At 40.1% G+C, this 19,997-nt stretch overlaps 1 protein-coding gene across 3 annotated transcripts in view; it reads left to right on the top strand.

Annotated features, from left to right (window-relative positions):
• The window catches only part of HPSE2 (heparanase 2 (inactive)), a 685,113-nt gene that overhangs the window by 573,498 nt on the left and 91,618 nt on the right, over positions 1 to 19,997 (top strand). The window lies entirely within an intron of this gene.

Raw genomic sequence — 19,997 nt, 5'->3', positions numbered from 1 at the left:
TTTAGAATGGACTGGTTGTATCTTCTTGCAGTCCAAGGGACTCTCAACAGTCTTCTCCAACACCACAGTTCAAAAGCATCAATTCTTTGGCACTCACCTTTCTTTATAGTCCAACTCTCACATCCATACATGACCACTGGAAAAACCATAGCCTTGACTAGACCAACGTTTGTCAGCAAAGTAATGTCTCTGCTTTTTTTTTTTTTTAACAGTTTATCTGCCTTTCATACATTTATTTATCTTATTTTTATGCCCTTTTGTTTTTTTTCTTTCTTTCTTTCTTTTTTTTTTTACTTTATTTTACTTTACGATACTGTATAGGTTTTGCCATACATTGACATAAATCCAGCACAGGTGTATATGCGTTCCCAAACATGAACCCCCCTCCCACCTCCCTCCCCATAACATCTCTCTGGGTCATCACCATGTACCAGCCCCAAGCATGCTGTATCCTGCGTCGGACATAGACTGGTGATTCGATTCTTACATGATAGTATACATGTTACAATGCCATTCTCCCAAATCATCCCACCCTCTCCCTCTCCCTCAGAGTCCAAAAGTCCGTTATACACATCTGTGTCTTTTTTGCTGTCTTGCATACAAGGTCATCATTGCCATCTTTCTAAATTCCATATATATGTGTTAGTATACTGTATTGGTGTTTTTCTTTCTGGCTTACTTCACTCTGTATAATCGGCTCCAGTTTCATCCATCTCATCAGAACTGATTCAAATGTATTCTTTTTAACGGCTGAGTAATACTCCATTGTGTATATGTACCACAGCTTTCTTATCCAATGTCTCTGCTTTTTAATATTCTGTTCAGATTGGTCATAACTTTGCTTCCAAGGAATAAGCGTCTTTTAATTTAATGGCTGCAATCACCATCCGCAGTGATTTTGGAGCCCCCAAAAATAAAGTCTGACACTGTTTCCACTGTTTCCCCATCTATTTGCCATGAAGTGATGGCACCGGATGCCATGATCTTAGTTTCTGAATGTTAAGCTTTAACCCAACTTTTTCACTGTCCTCTTTCACCTTCATCAAGAGGCTCTTAAATTCTTCACTTTCTGCCATAAGAGTGGTGTCATCTGCATATCTGATGTTATTGATACTTCTCCCGGCAATCTTGATTCCAGCTTGTGCTTCTTCCAGCCCAGCGTTTCTCATGATGTACTCTGCATAGAAGTTAAATAAGCAGGGTGACAATATACAGCCTTGATTTACTCCTTTTCCTATTTGGAACCAGTCTGTTGTTTCATGTCCAATTCTAAATGTTGCTTCCTGACCTGCATACAGATTTCTCAAGAGGCAGATCAGGTGGTCTGGTATTCCCATCTCTTTCAGAATTTTCTGCAATTTGTTGTGATCCACACAGTCAAAGGCTTTAGCATAGTCAATAAAGCAGATATAGATGTTTTTCTGGAGCTCTCTTGCCTTTTCCATGATCCAGCGGATTTTGGCAATTTGATCTCTGGTTCCTCTGCCTTTTCTAAAACCAGCTTGAACATCTGGAAGTTCATGGTTCACGTATTGCTGAAGCCTGGCTTGGAGAATTTTGAGCATTACTTTACTAGTGTGTGAGATGAGTGCAGTTGTGCGGTAGTTTGAGCATTCTTTTTGCATTGCCTTTCTTTGGAATTGGAATGCAAAGTGACCTTTTCCAGTCCTGTGGGCACTGCTGAGTTTTCCAAACTTGCTGGCATATTGAGTGCAGCACTTTCACAGCATCATCTTTCAGGATTTGAAATAGCTCAACTGGAATTCCATCACCTCCACTAGCTTTGTTCATAGTGATGCTTCCTAAGGCCCACCTGACTTCACATTCCAGGATGTCTGGCTCTAGGTGAGTGATCACACCATTGTAATCATCTGGGTCATGAAGATCTTTTTTGTACAGTTCTTCTGTGTATTCTTGCCACCTCTTCTTAATATCTTCTGCTTCTGTTACGTCCCTACCATTTCTGTCCTTTATTGAACCCATTTGCATGAAATATTCCCTTGGTATCTCTAATTTTCTTGAAGAGATCTCTAGTCTTTCCCATTCTATTGTTTTCCTCCATTTCTCTGCATTGATCACTGAGGAAGGCTTTCTTATCTCTCCTTGCTATTCTTTGGAACTCTGCATTCGATGCTTATATCTTTCCTTTTCTCCTTTGCTTTTCGCTTCTCTTCTTTTCACAGCTATTTGTAAGGCCTCCTCAGACAGCCATTTTGCTTTTTTGCATTTCTTTTTCTTGGGGATGGTCTTGATTCATGTCTCCTGTACAATGTCATGAACCTCCGTCCATAGTCCATCAGGCATTCTGTCTGTCAGATCTAGTCCCTTATTTGTAATTCTGTTTATATAACATTCTTAAAATAACAAAATTATAGAGATGGAGAAGAGTTTCATAGCTGCTGGGGATCAGAGATGGTGGGGGTTATGGAGTGTGTGTGAATATGAAGGGGTAGCATGAGGAAGATCTTTATCGTGGAATAATTCTATCTCTTGATTTTGGTAATGGTTGCACTATGTACACTGGGATAGAGTGACATTTAGCCATACACTTTACATTATGTCAAATTCTTGGTTTTGATGTTGTATTATCATTACATTAAGATGTAACCATTAAGGGAAATTTGGTGAAGGTTACATGAGACTGAACAACAACATGAGACCAAGCAAACTCCAAAAACTCCAAGAGATAGTGGAGAAGAGGGAAGCCTGGCATGCTGCAGTCCATGGGGTTGCAAAGAGTCAGAAACAAGTGAGTGAATGAACAGCAACAACAATGTGAGACCAGTCTCCATACTATCTCCGCAACCTCCTAAGAATCTCTTTGTTCAGTCACTAAGTCATGTCCGACTCTTTGCAATCCCATGGACTGCAGCACTCCAGGCTTCCCTGTCCTTCACTATCTTTTGGAGTTGCCCAAGCTCATGTCCATTGAGTCAGTGATGCCATCCAACCATCTCATTCTCTGTCACCCTCTTCTTCTGCCCTCAATCTTTCCCAGCATCAGGGTCTTTTCCAAAGAGTCAGTTCTTCACATCAGATGGCCAAAATATTAGAGCTTCAGCTTTACCATCTGTCCTTCCACAAATATTCAGGGTTAATTTCCTTTAGGATTAACTGGTCTGATCTCCTTGCAGTCCAAGGGACTCTCCAAAGTCTTCTCCAGCACCACAGTTCAAAAGCATCAATTCTTCGTCATTAAGCCTTCTTTATGCTCCAAGTCTCACATCCATACACCACTACTGGAAAACCATAGCTTTGACTATACAAACCTTTGTCAGTAAAGTGATGTCTCTGCTTTTTAATATGCTGTCTAGGTTTGTCATAGCTTTTCTTCCAAGGAGCAAGTGTCTTTTAATTTCACGGCTGCAGTCACCATCTGCAGTGATTTTGGAGCCTCAGAAAATAAATTCTGTCACTATTTCCACTGTTTCTCCATCTATTTGCCATGAAGTGATGGGACCAGATGCCATGATCTCAGTTTTATGAATGTTGAGTTTAAGCCAGTTTTTTCACTCTTTTGTTTAAGCCAGTTTTTTCACTCTTTTCTTTCATCCTCATCAAGAAGCTTTTTAGTTCCTCTTTACTTTCTGATAATTTCAAAATAAAGTTGAACTGAGTTTGAACTCAGTTATTTGAACTAGGTTTTTGTCTCACTCTCTTAAAATCCTTTCAGACATGTAAGCATTTGATCTTTATCTCTGTTTAAAAATGAAGAAACTGAGTCTCAGAAAGGTTTTGACTTTCCTAAAGCCACATGGCTAAGATGATTCTGGAACTGGGTCTCTGATTCCAGTTCCAGTGTTCTTTCATTCAGGTTTTGGTAGCTTAGCTTAGCTTAGCTCTGAGGATCAGAAGCTTAAGGTTTCTGTTCTTCACAAATGGTAAATTAGGTGAACTTTTCCTGGTGTATTCAATTGAAAGTTTTAACTGTCTAAATTTATTATTAGATAGTGTATCATTTTATGAAATAGCCATTTGTATCTCTGTAAAATTAACCCCTTATTTGTATAAGTGGAAATGCTATATAACCAAAAGAGCATGAGTTATCTATTTGAGTGCTAAGCTTGAGTTCAAGATCTTTTTAAAAAACCTATACAATATTTGGAGTTCTAGGGCCTAAAAAATTGAATGTCTGAAGATATTTGGAGGTTTCTGTCTGCAGAATGGCAGGTCGAAGTACATTTTTTTTAAATCATTTTTGTAGTTTCAGTATTTATACAGCTGAAAAAAGAATATAAAGCTGCTAATCCAAAATGTGTATAACTTCATACAAAATTTGGATTATTTGTTATACTTCAGTGAAATATGCTATGGGTATTTTGATAAGGATTGCGCTATGTGTGTAGATTGCTTTGGAGAGTATAAACACTTTGACAATATTAGTTCTCCCAGTTCATGAAGCATTTATTTGTGTCATCTTCATTTTCTTTCTTCAGTGTCTTATAGTTTTTTCAGTGCCTCCTTGGTTAAATTTATTCTGAGATATTTTATTCTTTTTGATGTAATTGTAAATGTGATCATTATCTTCATTTTTCTTTCTGATAGTTTATTAGTATATAGAAATGCAACAGAGTCTGTATATCAATTTTGTACCTGAAACTTTACTGGATTTATAAGTTCTAATCATGAATGAGGTAGTTTTAGTGATATCTTTAGGACTCTGTATAAAGTATCTTGTCATCTGCAAATAGCGATGGTTTTACTTTATCCCATCTGATTTGGATGCCTTTTATTTCTTTTGTCTGATTGCTGTGGCTAGGACTTTCAGTGCAATGGTGAATAAAAGTGGTGAGGATTTTAGAGGAAAAGCTTTCAGGTTTTCACTGTTGAGCATGATGTTAGCTGTGGGTTTGTCATATACAGCCTTTATTATGTTGAGGTATGTTCCTTCTTTACTCACTTTGTTGAAGTTTTGATGTTGACTTTTGTCAAAAGCTTTTTCAGACATGAAAATCCAAAAAGCACCAGCTGTGTAGCAAATTTACAGAGCAGATGGTCCAGACTGGAGCCATTGGAAGATGGAAGACTCCAAGAGGAGGGTTTCAGGGGAGAAAATGGCAATGTGATGAAACAGGCAGTATGTTGGAGATTTTTGGAAAAACTGAAGAAAGGCCTTTTAGAAACTCTGAGTTAGAGAGGAAGAGTGAGGATAAGGAGAAAACCGTATGAGAAAGTCATATTCAAATATTAGCAAACTAAAAGTTGATATAACTTTCAGCAGGTGATTTTAAAATTTTTAATAATATGAAAAGATACTCATGGTTATAGAAAAGACCATTAATATTGTCAGCCTTGGAAAAATGTGTAAAACAAAGGCATGACCAATAAAAGTTGGAAAATGGAAGGTGAGAGGAGAGATGGAGAGAAAGATGAGAGAACTAATGACCTTCTCTTACAAAGTAGAGTTGCTGCTGCTGCTGCTAAGTCACTTCAGTCGTGTCCAACTCTGTGCGACCCCATAGATGGCAGCCCACCAGGTTCCCCCATCCCTGGGATTCTCCAGGCAAGAACACTGGAGTGGGTTGCCATTTCCTTCTCCAATGCATGAAAGTGAAAAGTGAAAGGGAAGTCGCTCAGTCATGTCCGACTCTTAGCGACCCCATGGACTGCAGCCTACCAGGGCTCCTCCACCCATGGGTTTTCCCAGGCAAGAGTACTGGAGTGGGGTGCCATTGCCTTCTCTGAAGTAGAGTTGAGTGTCTTGCAAATGCCATCCAAATAACCTGTTAATGTGGCAAGGATGAGTGAATTGCTTACTGTAGTAACGGAGATAATAGAGTATATCGCCTTGGCAAATCTTACTCTATTTTTGTTCTCAGACTCTTTTAATACACAGTGAAGTATTAATGATCTGGCAACAGGACTCTTTCCCATTCTAGATTTTGCTTGTGTATATATTAAGTCCCCTATTTCTGGCTTAAGGCCATTCACAAAAAGTGAAAAGAGAGCTAGAGTCACCTTCTGCTTCAGGATCAACCCCTGAATGCTGTCTAAAAGTGTGGGAAAGTTTATCCTGGAAGTTTCAGACGGACTCATCCTTTCTTTACTTACAGGACTGAATCTGAGCTTCCAATGCAGTTCTAGATCTTTTAAGTCGCCCTCAGGGTCTTCCCATTCTGCCTTCTCCATCTGATTGTTTGCAACTGAGGTCTCCACTGACAAATTAAATAGTGGGTGTGGATTTGGGAACCCTGTGTTATGTACAACCAAAACTACTCTATAAATTCTGCTGCAAATTTCGCTATATCTTGTCTAGACTTTGAAAAGTGTTTTTTCACTTGGCGCTCAGCTAGGGAAACTAAAAGTTTCTTTTAGCAGAAACTAAAAGCCAGGGATTTTCTCTGTTCTGAAAGGGCTTTAATGTTAACGAGCTTTGAGGATTTCTGGCTGGCCAGGAGAGTAGTAGAGTGGGTGAAGAAGAGACAGAAGCAGAGTAAAATGGAAGAAATTCTGGTGAAATTATGCCATTTACAAAATAAGCTCAAGAAGCAGGAGTATAGCCCGGAAGGTTGAATCAATACATTTAGACTGAGACAAAATCATGAGAGGTTGGAAACGGTTGTGAAGTGTCATCATGCTCCTCATGACCTGGGTCCCCATCCAAATGGCTGGGCCATTGCCATTGGAAAACCTGATGGATTTCCAGTTCCCATGGAACAGAAAGTTTGAAGACAAGATCTCTCCCAGAATCAAAGTCTCACAGACAAAATAGCAAGAGTGAGAAATTTTCTTACAAGGTTTTGAAAACTTACATGAAGCATAGTTTACCCAAAGCATACTGGTCAAGAAGAAACAGTTGGGGTCCAGGACACACTATCCCCAGATATGGCACCTAGGTATGTTGAATATTACAAGGTGAAGGAGGTCGAGACGGCAGCAGAAGCCTAAAGGTCACGCTGACCTTTCTCCCACTCTCCTTGGCAGGGAAGCCAAGAAAAATTCAACAAACAAGCCTTGCTAAACTTCCCCTTTTTACTACACTTATCTCATACTCTTTGAAATCACATTTCTCAATGATTATCCACTCGTCATCAAACCTCACATAAAAATACTCATGTTTTAAACATTTCCTTGTGTCTTCATTTCTTTATGAAGGCTCCTGTGTCATGCAAAAACTTACATTAATACATTCATTTGCTTTTTTCCTGTTATTCTCTATTTGTCAGTTTAACTTTCAGACTCAGCCAGGGACCCTAAGAGGGTTGAAAACTTTTCCTAACAAAACTTCCTGAACTTCTTAGTCCTTGGGGCCAGTTTGAAGAACAGACTCTGAGTCTTTGTCCTGTTCTCTTTGAACTTTCATTTTAAAGATGCACAGTAAAAAACTAGGAAGGGCATTCAGAAACAAATAGTAGTGTTTTTACTAATAAGGCAAATTTTCATCAAGGATAAAAGTTTTTCCAATCTGATCAGATAATCAAAGGATTCTTAAAATGGCTTTCATATTCTTGGGACACAAAGTAAACCCAACATTTGAGGGGCTCAAAGAAGTGAAATGAAAAAGGAATCAGAGTTGGGCCAAATGAAGGACTTTTAAACTTGTGTTAATATGAAAGATACCCCAGCAGGAGGCTGACGGTGTCTGGGAAGCGCTGTTTTTGAATTGAGAGCCTTGAGTCCTAATGGTGAAGAGTTCTCAATTGGATTTCAGTGGAAGTACCAAAATTATTGAATGCTGACTCCAAAATACCAATCAACCTATTGGTAAGGCAAAACTGAGTTTATTGAGATGAGAGAAATACCTTTACAAAGTCTCAGCAGCATCTCAGAGGGTGAGAACAAAGTCAGGATGTTTATGAAGATGTTGAAGTCTGATTTAAAATAGGTCTTTTGATGTGTGGGCTCACTGAGGTTTGGGTAAGCATCATGACATAATAGTTTAGCACTAGTGGATACAGCAAAGCAAGGGTTTTGAGGGGAGTGTTTCATAGTGTCTTGGAGAGTAAACAATCAACTGATACTTTCCCAGGTGGCTCAGTGGTAAAGAATCCACCTGCCAAAGCAGGAGCCACAGGAGCCACTTGTAAGATCTCTGGGTCAGGAAGAACCCCTGGAGGGGAAATGGCAACCCATTCCAGTATTCTTGCCAGGATAATCCCAAGGACGGAGGAGCCTGGTGGGCTACAGTCCATGGGGTCACAAAGAGTGAGACACAAGTGAATACACACACATTGAAATTTTGAGCAGTCTGATGTTCCTTTAAATGGATTTTCATAAAGATACTGAAACAAACAATAAACTTATTTTCAAGTTGTAGCTCCCTGGGCAGGAGCTTGAAATAGTAAAGTCATGTTGATGAATACAGTAAAATAATGAAGACAGTGGGGTATCAATAAGTAACTGTGCGTGTGTGCATGGTAAGTCAATTCAGTCGTGTCCAACTCTTTGTGACCCTATGGACTATAGCCCACCAGGCTCCTCTATCCATGGGATTCTCCAGGCAAAAATACTGGAATGAGTTGCCATGCCCTCCTCCAGAGGATTTTCCCCACCCAGGGATCTAACCGTCTCTGATTTCTCACACACTGGCAGGTAGTTTCTTTACCTCTAGCACAACCTGGGAAGCATTGTTGTTCTTGTTCAGTTGCTGTCCCCTCTTCTCCTCCTGCCCTAATCTTTCCCAGCATCAGGATCTTTTCCAATGAGTCAGCTCTTCGAGTCATGTGGCCAAAGTATTGGAGCTTCAGCTTCAACATCAGTCCTTCCAATGACTATTCAGGACTAATTTCCTTTCAGATTGACTGGTTTGATCTCCTTGCAGTCCAAGGGACTCACAAGTCTTCTCCAACACCGCAGTTTGAAAGCATCAATTCTTCGGTGCCTGGCTGCTAACTAAAGAATTTATCTGTTTAAATGTCCCATTGAAAATTACACAGGTGAACAGCAGAGGAAGTGAAAACACAATTTAACCCTATCGGGAGAAGGAAAAAGGGAAAAGAGGGTGGGGCTTTAAAGAACTAAACACTTTTACAAGAAAATCAGGGATAATTTTCAAATTTGATCATTTTAAAATGGTAGTATATCTGGCAAGAGAGACAGTACTCTTCATTATGAACATTTGTTGTTTTTTTTTAATAACTTTGTGAATGTATGTTACTCTAATAATTAAAAAATAATTATAAGTGTTAGTTGCTTGGTCATGTCTGACTCTTTACGACGCTATGGACCATAGCCTGCCAGGCTCCTATGTCCATGGGATTCTCTAGACAAGAATACTAGAGTGAGTAGCCAATCCCTTCTCCAGGAGAGCTTCCTGACCTGGAGATCGAACCCAGGTCTCCTGCATTGCAGGCAGATTCTTTACCATCTGAGCCACCAGAGAGGCCCCAATAATAATAAAGGAAGGGCTAATCACTGCAGATGGTGACTGCAGCCATGAAATTAAAAGACACTTACTCCTTAGAAGGAAAGTTATGACCAACCTAGACAGAATATTAAAAAGCAGAGACATTACTTTGTCAAGAAAGGTCCGTCTATGGTTTTTCCAGTAGTCATGTATGGATGTGAGAGTTGGACTATAAAGAAAGCTGAGTGCCAAATAATTGATGCTTTTGGACTATGGTGTTGGAGATGACTCTTGAGAGTCCCTTGGACTGCAAGGAGATCCAACCAGTCCATCCTAAAGGAGATCAGTCCTTGGTGTTCATTGGAAGGACTGATGCTGAAGCTGAAACTCCAATATTTTGGCCACCTGATGTGAAGAGTTGACTCATTTGAAAAGATGCTGGGAAAGATTGAAGGTGGGAGGAGAAGGGGACGACAGAGGATGAGATGGCTGGATGGCATCACCGACTCGATGGACATGAGTTTGGGTAAACTCTGGGAGTTGGTGTTGGACAGGGAGGCCTGGCATGCTGTGGTTCACGGAGTCGCAAAGAGTCAGACACGACTGAGCAACTGAACTGAACTGAATTAGCGATTGATTGTTCAGTAGAAAAACGCTAGACAGTAAGGGCTTTGGTTAGACAAGGAGTCGTTGAATATCTTCTCCAAGTTCAGTGACGGGGAGGGTTAGGGAGAGCATGGGGAAAGGGAAGAAGGGGAAGCAAAGCGAGAGCTTGAGCAGTTAGGCAGCAAGGAGACAGAGCACTAGGGCAGTCTGAGGAGGCACTCGGGGAAGGAGGCCTGCTGGTGACAGACGCAGAGGTGGCCGGGCCAGCTGAGAGTCCTCTCTTCTGCCCCCTGCACTCCCTCCCTCTCTGCTTCTCCATTTCCTCTTTCACTGGCTGTAACATGGGCCTGAAATAGATTTTATTACAATTTTTGGTGTACTTATTGACTATAGGTTTATGTTTCCTGTTCATAATTGAAAAAGCAGATGAGTTAAACGTTTTCTGTTTCTCACACACTAAAAAATACTAAACTAAATTGAGTTGCTTTTTATTTCTCTGTGGTCTTCAGTTGACTTCCTTCTGTGGGTGAGTAGTCTTCAAATACTTAACCCCTCCATCCCCCAACCTACACTATTTCTTTTGGTAAATGTAGTCTGCCTTCTCATATGCCATAATTTTATTGTTTCCCTGGTGATTTGTGCTCTTTTATGACACTTTTCATTATTTTAACCAACTCTAAGTTTTATCTATGAGGTCCTGAGTTGGTCACTTTGTAGCTCAGTATATAATATTCAAATTATTTCTAAACTCATTTTTCACTTTACCTATATTTTTCCAGTAGAAAAGGGAAGCAGGAGTTTCATTCCACTTAGTAAATCAAGATTAAATTTCAAGTTTTAGTTAAATAGTGAAAACAAACACCTAGATTATAAGTGTCAGCATATGAAAATACCAACTGGAAGTTTACACAGTTTGAGCAGAATTCTAGCAGAAAATTATTTATTAAAATAACCTTTGTCTTTATCATATAAATTTAGCTCAAATATACAGTTAGAAATCATAAGAAAAGATTAAGTTACCTGTATTCAGTTTGAAAACTTATAAGGAGTTAAAGGCTCCAGTGTAGGAAGCCTAAGGCAAGAAAAGTCAAGAATTGGCATCCTGGCCATAGCATGGCAGGAATATTAGACTGGAATCAGAAGACATGAGGTAGTTCTAGCCTCTTACTAGCTCTGTGACCTTACTAGCTATCAAATTACTTGAACTCTCTGAGAATCTATTTCTTTATCCATGAAATAGAGATAATAATAGCTTCTATATCATAAAGCAATTGTGAGAACTAATTGAAATAATGAATATGAAATGCTTGACATAGTGCTTGGCACATAGTAAATATGTAATAAATATTAACTTGCATTTATATATTATATATTTATAATATTTATGACTTGTTATATGTAATATTTATATTATATATTATAATGACCTTTGAGCAACATAGGTTTGAACCATGTGGATCCACTTATATGTGGTTTTTCAATGATAAGTATGACAGTTGTTTTTTAGTCGCTAAGTCATGTCTGACTGTTTTGTGAACCCATGGACTGTAGCCTGCCAGGCTCCTCTGTCCATAGAATTTCCCAAGCAGTACTGGAGTGGGGTTGCCATCTCCTTCTCCAAGGTATCTTCCCGACCTGACCCAAGGATCGAACCTACATTTTCTACATTGGCAGGTGGATTATTTTCCACTGAGCCATCAGGGAAGCCCAAGTACAACAGTACTACATGCATGACACAAAGTTGGTTAAATCTGCGGACACAGAATCACACATAGACAAACCGCATATAAGGCAGGCCAGCCATGTTGTTATACGTGCAGTTTTGACTGCATGAAGGGTTGGTGCCCCTAACCCCTGCATTGTTCAGAGGTCAACTGATTATATACTATATTTAATATACTATAATATTTTATTGAAATATTAAAATTGTTATATAAGGATAATTAATAATTTGCTGTCAATGTTACTATGACTGCTGCTGCTGCAAATTCACCATTTCGCTTCAGGTAAATGATTTTACCTATTTGGGTGTCTGTTAGAACATATTGGTTCTCACATCTCTGTTTTTTTGTTTTGTTTTTGTTTTTGTTTAATTTTTATTTTTACTTTATTTTACAATACTGTATTGGTTTTGCCATACATCGACACGAATCCACCACGGGTGTACATGAGTTCCCAAACATGAATCCCCCTCTCACCTCCCACCCCATATCATCTCTCTGGATTATCCCCATGCACCAGCCCCAAGCATCCTGTATCCTGCATCAAACAGACTGGCGATTCGTTTCCTACATGATAGTATACATGTTTCAGTGCCATTCTCCCAAATCATCCCACCCTCTCCCTCTCCCACAGAGTCCAAAAGTCCGTTCTATACATCTATGTCTCTTTTGCTGTCTCGCATACAGGGTCATCATTACCATCTTTCTAAATTCCATATATATGCGTTTGTATACTGTATTGGTGTTTTTCTTTCTGGCTTACTTCACTCTGTATAATCGGCTCCAGTTTCATCCATCTCATTAGAACTGATTCAAATGTATTCTTTTTAATGGCTGAGTAATACTCCATTGTGTATATGTACCAAAGCTTTCTTATCCATTCATCTGCTGATGGACATCTAGGTTGTTTCCATGTCCTGGCTATTATAAACAGTGCTGCGATGAACATTGTGGTACATGTGTCTCTTTCAATTCTGGTTTCCTCGGTGTGTATGCCCAGCAGTGGGATTGCTGGGTCATAAGGCAGTTCTATTTCCAGTTTTTTAAGGAATCTCCACAGTGTTCTCCATAGTGGCTGTACTAGTTTGCATTCCCACCAACAGTGTAGGAGGGTTCCCTTTTCTCCACACCCTCTCCAGCGTTTATTGCTTGTAGACTTTTGGATCGCAGCCATTCTGACTGGTATGAAGTAGTACCTCATTGTGGTCTTGATTTGCATTTCTCTAATAATGAGTGATGTTGAGCATCTTTTCATGTGTTTGTTAGCCATCCGTATGTCTTCTTTGGAGAAATGTCTATTTAGTTTTTTGGCCCATTTTTTGATTGGGTCATTTATTTTTCTGGAATTGAGCTGCATAAGTTGCTTGTATATTTTTGAGATTAGTTGTTTGTCAGTTGCTTCATTTGCTATTATTTTCTCCCATTCAGAAGGCTGTCTTTTCACCTTGCTTATATTTTCCTTTGTTGTGCAGAAGCTTTTAATTTTAATTAGATCCCATTTGTTTATTTTTGCTTTTATTTCCAGAATTCTGGGAGGTGGATCATAGAGGATCTTGCTCACATCTCTGTTTTAATGTGACACTCCAACTCAGCTCTCTTTTGCTTAAGACTTACCGTGGACCACCCCAGTTAGGTAGTGATCTGTGTTCTGTCCACACATAGGGCGATACTGGACATTCCTTTCTTTCTAAGGTTATTACATAAGCAAATTCAGTGATACTTAGGCCTTCAGCAACAGGAGAGTTTATTGACAATGAACCTAAATTCTTTTCATGATCTATAATTATTTGCCTAAGCCCAGGGTTCTATCGGATGTCTTTTCCTTGTCAAGGCTGCTCAGCCTGTTTTCTTAGGGGTCCTCCCCTACAACTAGCTGCAGATCTAACTCACCCAGATTCTTTCCTCCCTATCCCAGAAAATAGTTTAAAAGAAAAAAGTTCCTTTTCTCTTTTGGTTTTTAGAGTTATTCCACTAATCTCTGGAGACTTCTGAGGTCGAGGTAGTTCCCAAGGTTCTAGAAATTGGATACTGGTTTCTATGTAATCACCCTGGGCAATGAGTTCCTGCTGCCCTTTCATTTCCTGGTAATTTCTCTCAATGCTCACAGTCCCCAGACTACCACTTCCATTTAAATTATAGAAAACTGAGGACAACTTGGGAATATCCTGAGGTTGAAGTAGACCTTGTTCCTTACTCCCATGCTCAAAGGAGAGCATCTCTTTCTGGGCTTTCTTCTCGGTCTGAATCTTATCTACACATTGGGTCAACTGAGCAGGTCTGTGATGTCAGAATGGTTTCAAGTTCTTCAGGATGCATCAGGGCACCTATGACTTCCTGTTCAGATTCCTTCTACGTCTGTCCGAGGAAAACTTCCACTTCTCTCTCTCTCTCTCTCATTTCTAACATTCTCTTTTTCAGTTTTTTTTCTCTTTGCTTTTCTATTTTTGAGGATTCTATTGACATATCCTCTAGCTCAGAGATTCTTTCCTCGGCTGGGTCCAGTCTTATCAGCAAGCCCATCAGTGACATTCTTCATTTTTTGTTACAGTATTTTTGATCCTTATCATTTCTTTCTGGTTCTTTTTTAGGATTTCTTGGAAAATCTCTCTACTTACATTGCTGTCTATTCTTGCATGCTATCTTCTTTATCCATTAGATCCCTCCTTACTTTATCCATTGATCATAGTTGTTTGAAATTCCTGGTCCAATAATTTCCAGCATCCCTGCCAGGTCTTATTCTGATGCTTACTCAGTCTCTTCAAATTGTATTTTTTGCTTTTTGGTATGCCTTGTAATTTTTTCCTGATAGCTGGACACGGTGTACTGAGTGAAAGGAACTGCTATATATAGGCCTTTAGCAATGAGGTGGGAGATATCGGGGAGGGGAAATGTTCTACAGTCTCATGTTTAGGCCTCACCCTTTCATTGAGTGTGTGTTTCTGGACTGCAAACTTCAAGGTGTTTCTCAATTTTTTTTCCCTCCTCTTAGGTGGGACAGGATGTCCAGAATGTTCTGAGGTTGGGTATTTCCCTTCGCAACCTTTAGGTCATTTAGGCTCTGATAATACCTCAGTAGATAAGGCTCTGATTAACTAGTTTCCCCTGAGAGTAGATCTTGTTAAGAACAAGAGTACTCTGCTGTATTTCAATATGCTTCCTTTTCTCCACTTCCTGCTGAAAACCTGAGGGATTTTTCTCTAGCATTTACTGTGGGAACCTGGTTGAGATCCTGGTGGTATATCTCAGTATTGGCGCCGATGGGCATGACTGGGTCCCTCTGGAGTTTTTAACTCAGAGTCAATCACAGTTCTGGTTTCCCTGCCTGGCCTCTGGTTCCCAAGATGGTTTCCACTCCCTGGTCTCCTCTGTGGTTAATGGTAATGACATGTATTTGCCATCTGACTCTCTAGTCTTGGAAGCAGCAGTGTGCCCTGTGTCCTTCGCCCCCTTATGGACCCAAGAAGAGTTGTTGATTTCTCGGCCTGCTCAGCTTTTTACTTATTGTTAGGATGGGATGGCAACTTCCCAGCTCGTTATATGTGGAATCAGAAACTAGAAATCTAATGTTCTCTTTTTTAATTAACTCTTAATTATGAAAGTAATGCATGAATAAGCTATTCTTGAAAAAAATATATTCCAGATAAGAGGAGCTTTATTTTTATTCTATCCCCAGTCTTATTCCCATCTCTTTCTCCTTAGAGGTTTCCACTTTTACCATTTTGTTGTGTATTTTTACAAATTTCATATGTATGTTCATATTTGGAGACCTTTATAATATAATGGGGGGCTTCCTCAATGGTGCAGATGGTAAAGAATCCACCTGCAATGCGAGAGACACAGGAGACGCAGGTTGGATCCCTGGGTCAGGAAGATCCCCTTGAAAAGGAAATGGCAACCCATTCTGGTATTCTTGTCTGAAAAGTCCCACGAACAGAAGAACCTGATGGGCTACAGTCTGTGGGGACCATGCGGTCGCACAGAGCCAGACAGAACTGAGCACACAAGCACAAAACATTAATGTGATAGACCTATCTAATGCTTTAAAGTGATGCAGTAAGCTACAGCGTGGCTGCACTCTGCTTTATTTAGCAATTTCCCTTTTGACAAACTTTGACAGTATCTCTGACTTCAAGAAATAAAGTAGTGCTCAATGAAAGAAGCCAATCACAAAGGACCACGTATTGTATGACTCTGTTTATGTGAAATATCCAGAATAGGCAAATCTATAGAGACAGAAAGTAGACTAGTGGTTTCCTGGGCTGGAGTGAGAGGGAGAGCAGTGTTGGGAGTAAGGAGTACAAGATTTCTTTTTAGGGTAGTGAAAATATTCCAAAATTGATGATGTTGATGGACATATGACTCTGTGAATATACTAAAAGCCATTGAATTGTACACATTATCAATGACTTGTATGGTATTTGCATTATATCTCTATCAGTTCGGTTCAGTTCAGTCGCTCAGTCGTGTCTGACTCTTTGCGACCCCATGAATCGCAGCACGCCAGGCCTCCTGGTCCATCACCATCTCTCGGAGTTCACTCAGACTCACGTCCATCGAGTCAGTGATGCCATCCAGCCATCTCATCCTCTGTCGTCCCCTTCTCCTCCTGCCCACAATCCCTCCCAGCATCAGAGTCTTTTCCAATGAGTCAACTCTTCGCATGAGGTGGCCAAAGTACTGGAGTTTCAGCTTTAGCATCATTCCTTCCAAAGAAATCCCAGGGCTGATCTCCTTCAGAATGGACTGGTTGGATCTCCTTGCAGTCCAAAGGACTCTCAAGAGTCTTCTCCAACACCACAGTTCAAAAGCGTCAGTTCTTCAGTGCTCAGCCTTCTTCACAGTCCAACTCTCACATCCATACATGACCACTGGAAAAACCATAGCCTTGACTAGACAGACCTTAGTCGGCAAAGTAATGTCTCTGCTTTTGAATATGCTATCTAGGTTGGTCATAACTTTTCTTTCATGCTGTATAAAAAAAAGAAATATATTAATAATCTCATTAGATATGCTTCTTCAGGGATGATTAAATCAGAGACCATCTCCAAGGTCTGTCTACTAGTGCTGGTGTTATTTACCCTCAGCTCCTCATCTATACAGCCAGCATGTTCAGTGATAAGCCTAGTCTCTTTAGCAGTTAAGGTTTTTTGGTTTAGGCCATGACCTATGTGACTGTAACCTTTGTAAAGAAGTGAGGAAAGGGGCAAACAGGGGCTGAGCGGTGTAGACCCCTTGTGGTTTCCATCTTCTATCCTAAGAGCGAGAGTCAAGCGGGAAACTTGCTCTCACCCCATTTCACTTGTGACTCTAGAATGGAGGGTAGCAAACTCAATGTCCCGGCCTGAGCAACAGACAACACTTCCCAGAGTGAGCTCTCCAAAGAGTTCTTCATCACCTCCTGGTAAAAATGGGCCCTCTCCTTAGGAGTACAAAAATGTTCTATATGCCTGGCCCAGAAGTCAGGCTTACCAAAGAGGCTGGAGCAGTTTCTGTCTCCTTTGAACTAGAGGCCTCTCTATGAAGGCTTTTCTACAACAGAAGTGGTTTCAGGTTTTGTATTGCTGACTCTGAGGCCCTAATAGTAAACACTGCTATTATATTAGGAAACAATAAATAATCAATCACCATATGTTGAATGCCTAGTATATACCACTCATACTAGTAAATTCTCATAAGAACCCCTATGACAAAGATATCATCTCCTTTCACAACTGGGAAAAAATGAGGTTAAGTAGCTGATCTGAAGTCTTATATATCTAGTTTCCCAAAGCCTGCACCCCTTTGGATACATTATGCTGTCTTCCATGTATTTTAGCCTTGAAAATCATGCTAAGGACTTGAGGACATGAGGTCAAAGGCCCTACTCAACTAATCCTTGTCTCATTCACCACCTCTTGCAAGCTGCTCGGCACACAGTTGTTCCTGGTACATGTCAGTGGAAATGTACTCTTAGAACCTTCTGCCTTACTTCATCTGTGCAGGCCACGTCTGAGCGTGGCCATGTACTACTTGAGGCACAAGTTCCCTATTGGGCTCACACAGGAGGCCAGGTGGAGCCTTTGACTAACTCCGAGAAAGGGATTTTCTTTTTTAAAAGAGTATGTTAAGAAGAGTCTAAAGGGAAATGTTAGAAAATTAAAATCTGTGGAATCAGCATGAAGGCTGCTTATGGATTGCATTAGTCATGGAAGGTGAATTCACTCTGAAGAAAGCAGAAAAGTGGAGAGATGGGGAGGATTTAATTAAGTTCAGTCAGTTCAGTCGCTCATTCATGTCCGACTCTTTGTGACTCCATGGATTGCAGCACTCCAGGCCTCCTTGTTCATCACCAACAACTGGAGTTTACCCAAATTCATGTCCGTTGAGTTGGTGATGCCATCCAACCATCTCATCCTCTGTCATCCCCTTCTCCTCCTACTTTCAATCTCTCCCAGCATCAGGGTCTTTTCAAATGAGTCAGTTCTTCACATCAGGTAACCAAAGGATTGGAGTTTCAGCTTCAGCATCAGTCCTTCCAATGAACACCAAGGACTGCTTTCCTTTAGGATTGACTGATTTGGTCTCCGTGCAGTCCAAGGGACTCTCAAGAGTCTTCTCCAACACCACAGTTCAAAAACATCGATTCTTCTGCGTTCAGCTTTCTTTATGGTCCAGCTCTCACATACATACATGACTACTGGAAAAACCATAGCCTTGACTAGATGGACCTTTGTTGGCAAAGTAATGTCTCTGCTTTTTAATATGCTATTTGCTAGGATGCAAATGACAGGTATAGGAGTTAACAAAGAATCTTCAGAAGGAAGAAACCCAGCCACAGTCATCCCTAGTGGACGTGAGCATGTGTATATCAGATTAGGAAGGAGAGAAAATTAGAGGATGGCCAAAGCAGAATGATGCACATTGGAAAATGGTTACATGTTCATAGAAACAAATAAAACTGACCTCTGAAACAGAGATTCTATCTCCAGACAAAAACCAAATCATCAACTATAGCATCTTGCCTTGATGGAAGGTAGAGACTACTCTATTTGGAAAGTAGTTTTGTTCTGAAATTAGAAGTAAGGCCAGATAAGAACAGAAAAGGATTAAAGGAATCCTCTTCCTCTGGATTAGAACTTCAGGACTTGGAGCCCAGGATAGATAAAAGTCCTCCTGAGAGAGACAGCTTTGAAAATGAGCCTGGCCTAACTGTCAGTGCCAGAAATGAATAGGGCTGGACTTGAGGACCCTTCCTTGCCTACCAATTATTTTGTGTGAGATTTTTTTTCAATGTGACTTTTTTTAAAGGGATTTTTGGATGCCCTCTATTCTGCTTGTAATTTCTTCATCTCATGAAATAAGCCAGTGGTCCGTGAACATTGTGACTTCAAAATTGGAGTCTGATCTCTGGAGTAAGTAAATCGTGAATTCAGTCCTAGATCTGCTATGGACACATTATGAGACGCTAGTCAGTTCCTCAATTTTTTCTCCATGTCTCCTTTTGTAACAGAGATAATGTAGTTTTATTGGTCAGTGACCTCAGGACAAATGCTTTTAAAAATATAAAATTATTTTACTCCTTTGAAACCCATTCAACAATGATTCATTAAATGTGGGTCTCCTTTGTGCAAGGTATAGGGCTAGAGTCTCTGCAACATGATCCCATGCTTAATCCACAGGATTATTGTACCAGGCAGCCAGTGGACCAAGCACTGACATGCATTAGGTCTCTTCTACTTTCTGTTCTAGAAATATCTCTCCTGGAATCTGTCTCTGGTATTTCCTGAGTTTTCCAAGTTTAGATAATAAATCTTCCATTGCACTAGGATAACTTAATACCTTTATTTGCCTGAATTATATTCTAAAAAGAGTTATATAGTCCTGCTGCCCTCAATGAGGCCACAGTAAGCATATTTCATTAGATTTATACACTTAGATTTTACACTGTACAGTACCAAGAACTTTAAACATTCAGTAATTAACACTATACAATTGGAAACAGAATCTGGGAAGAAACAGTATTTTAAAAATTGTGCAGGATGGATTATTTTGAGCCTCAAACTTTGAGTCAGAAAATCCAAGGTACAGTTTGGTCACGATCCAGTTGACCTATACTTGTTACTTGTCTACCCCTGAACCCCTCATCTCTGGCCACAGGGTCACATTATACAAAGGGCTGCTTCTGTGGTGACCATCAAATGGCTCTGTTTAATGAAAAAATTAAGGGAATGGGTAGAGTGGGGCTGAGCAGACAAAACAGTGAATTTAACTACGAGGCTAACTGCTGGTTTCCAGTTCTTAGCACATAGACAGTTAATTAACAGCTTATTTTAAAAAGCAAAACGAGCTTTCTCATAGTTCAGCGGGAGAGCTCTGAAGTAACCAAGGCATATTTCTTCAAGAAG

This window comes from Capricornis sumatraensis, chromosome 23, assembly GCF_032405125.1.
Source record: "Capricornis sumatraensis isolate serow.1 chromosome 23, serow.2, whole genome shotgun sequence".
In the NCBI taxonomy this organism is placed as follows: domain Eukaryota; kingdom Metazoa; phylum Chordata; class Mammalia; order Artiodactyla; family Bovidae; genus Capricornis; species Capricornis sumatraensis.
Note: the sequence above shows the minus strand (reverse complement) of the source record. Positions and strands in the feature narration are given on the sequence as shown.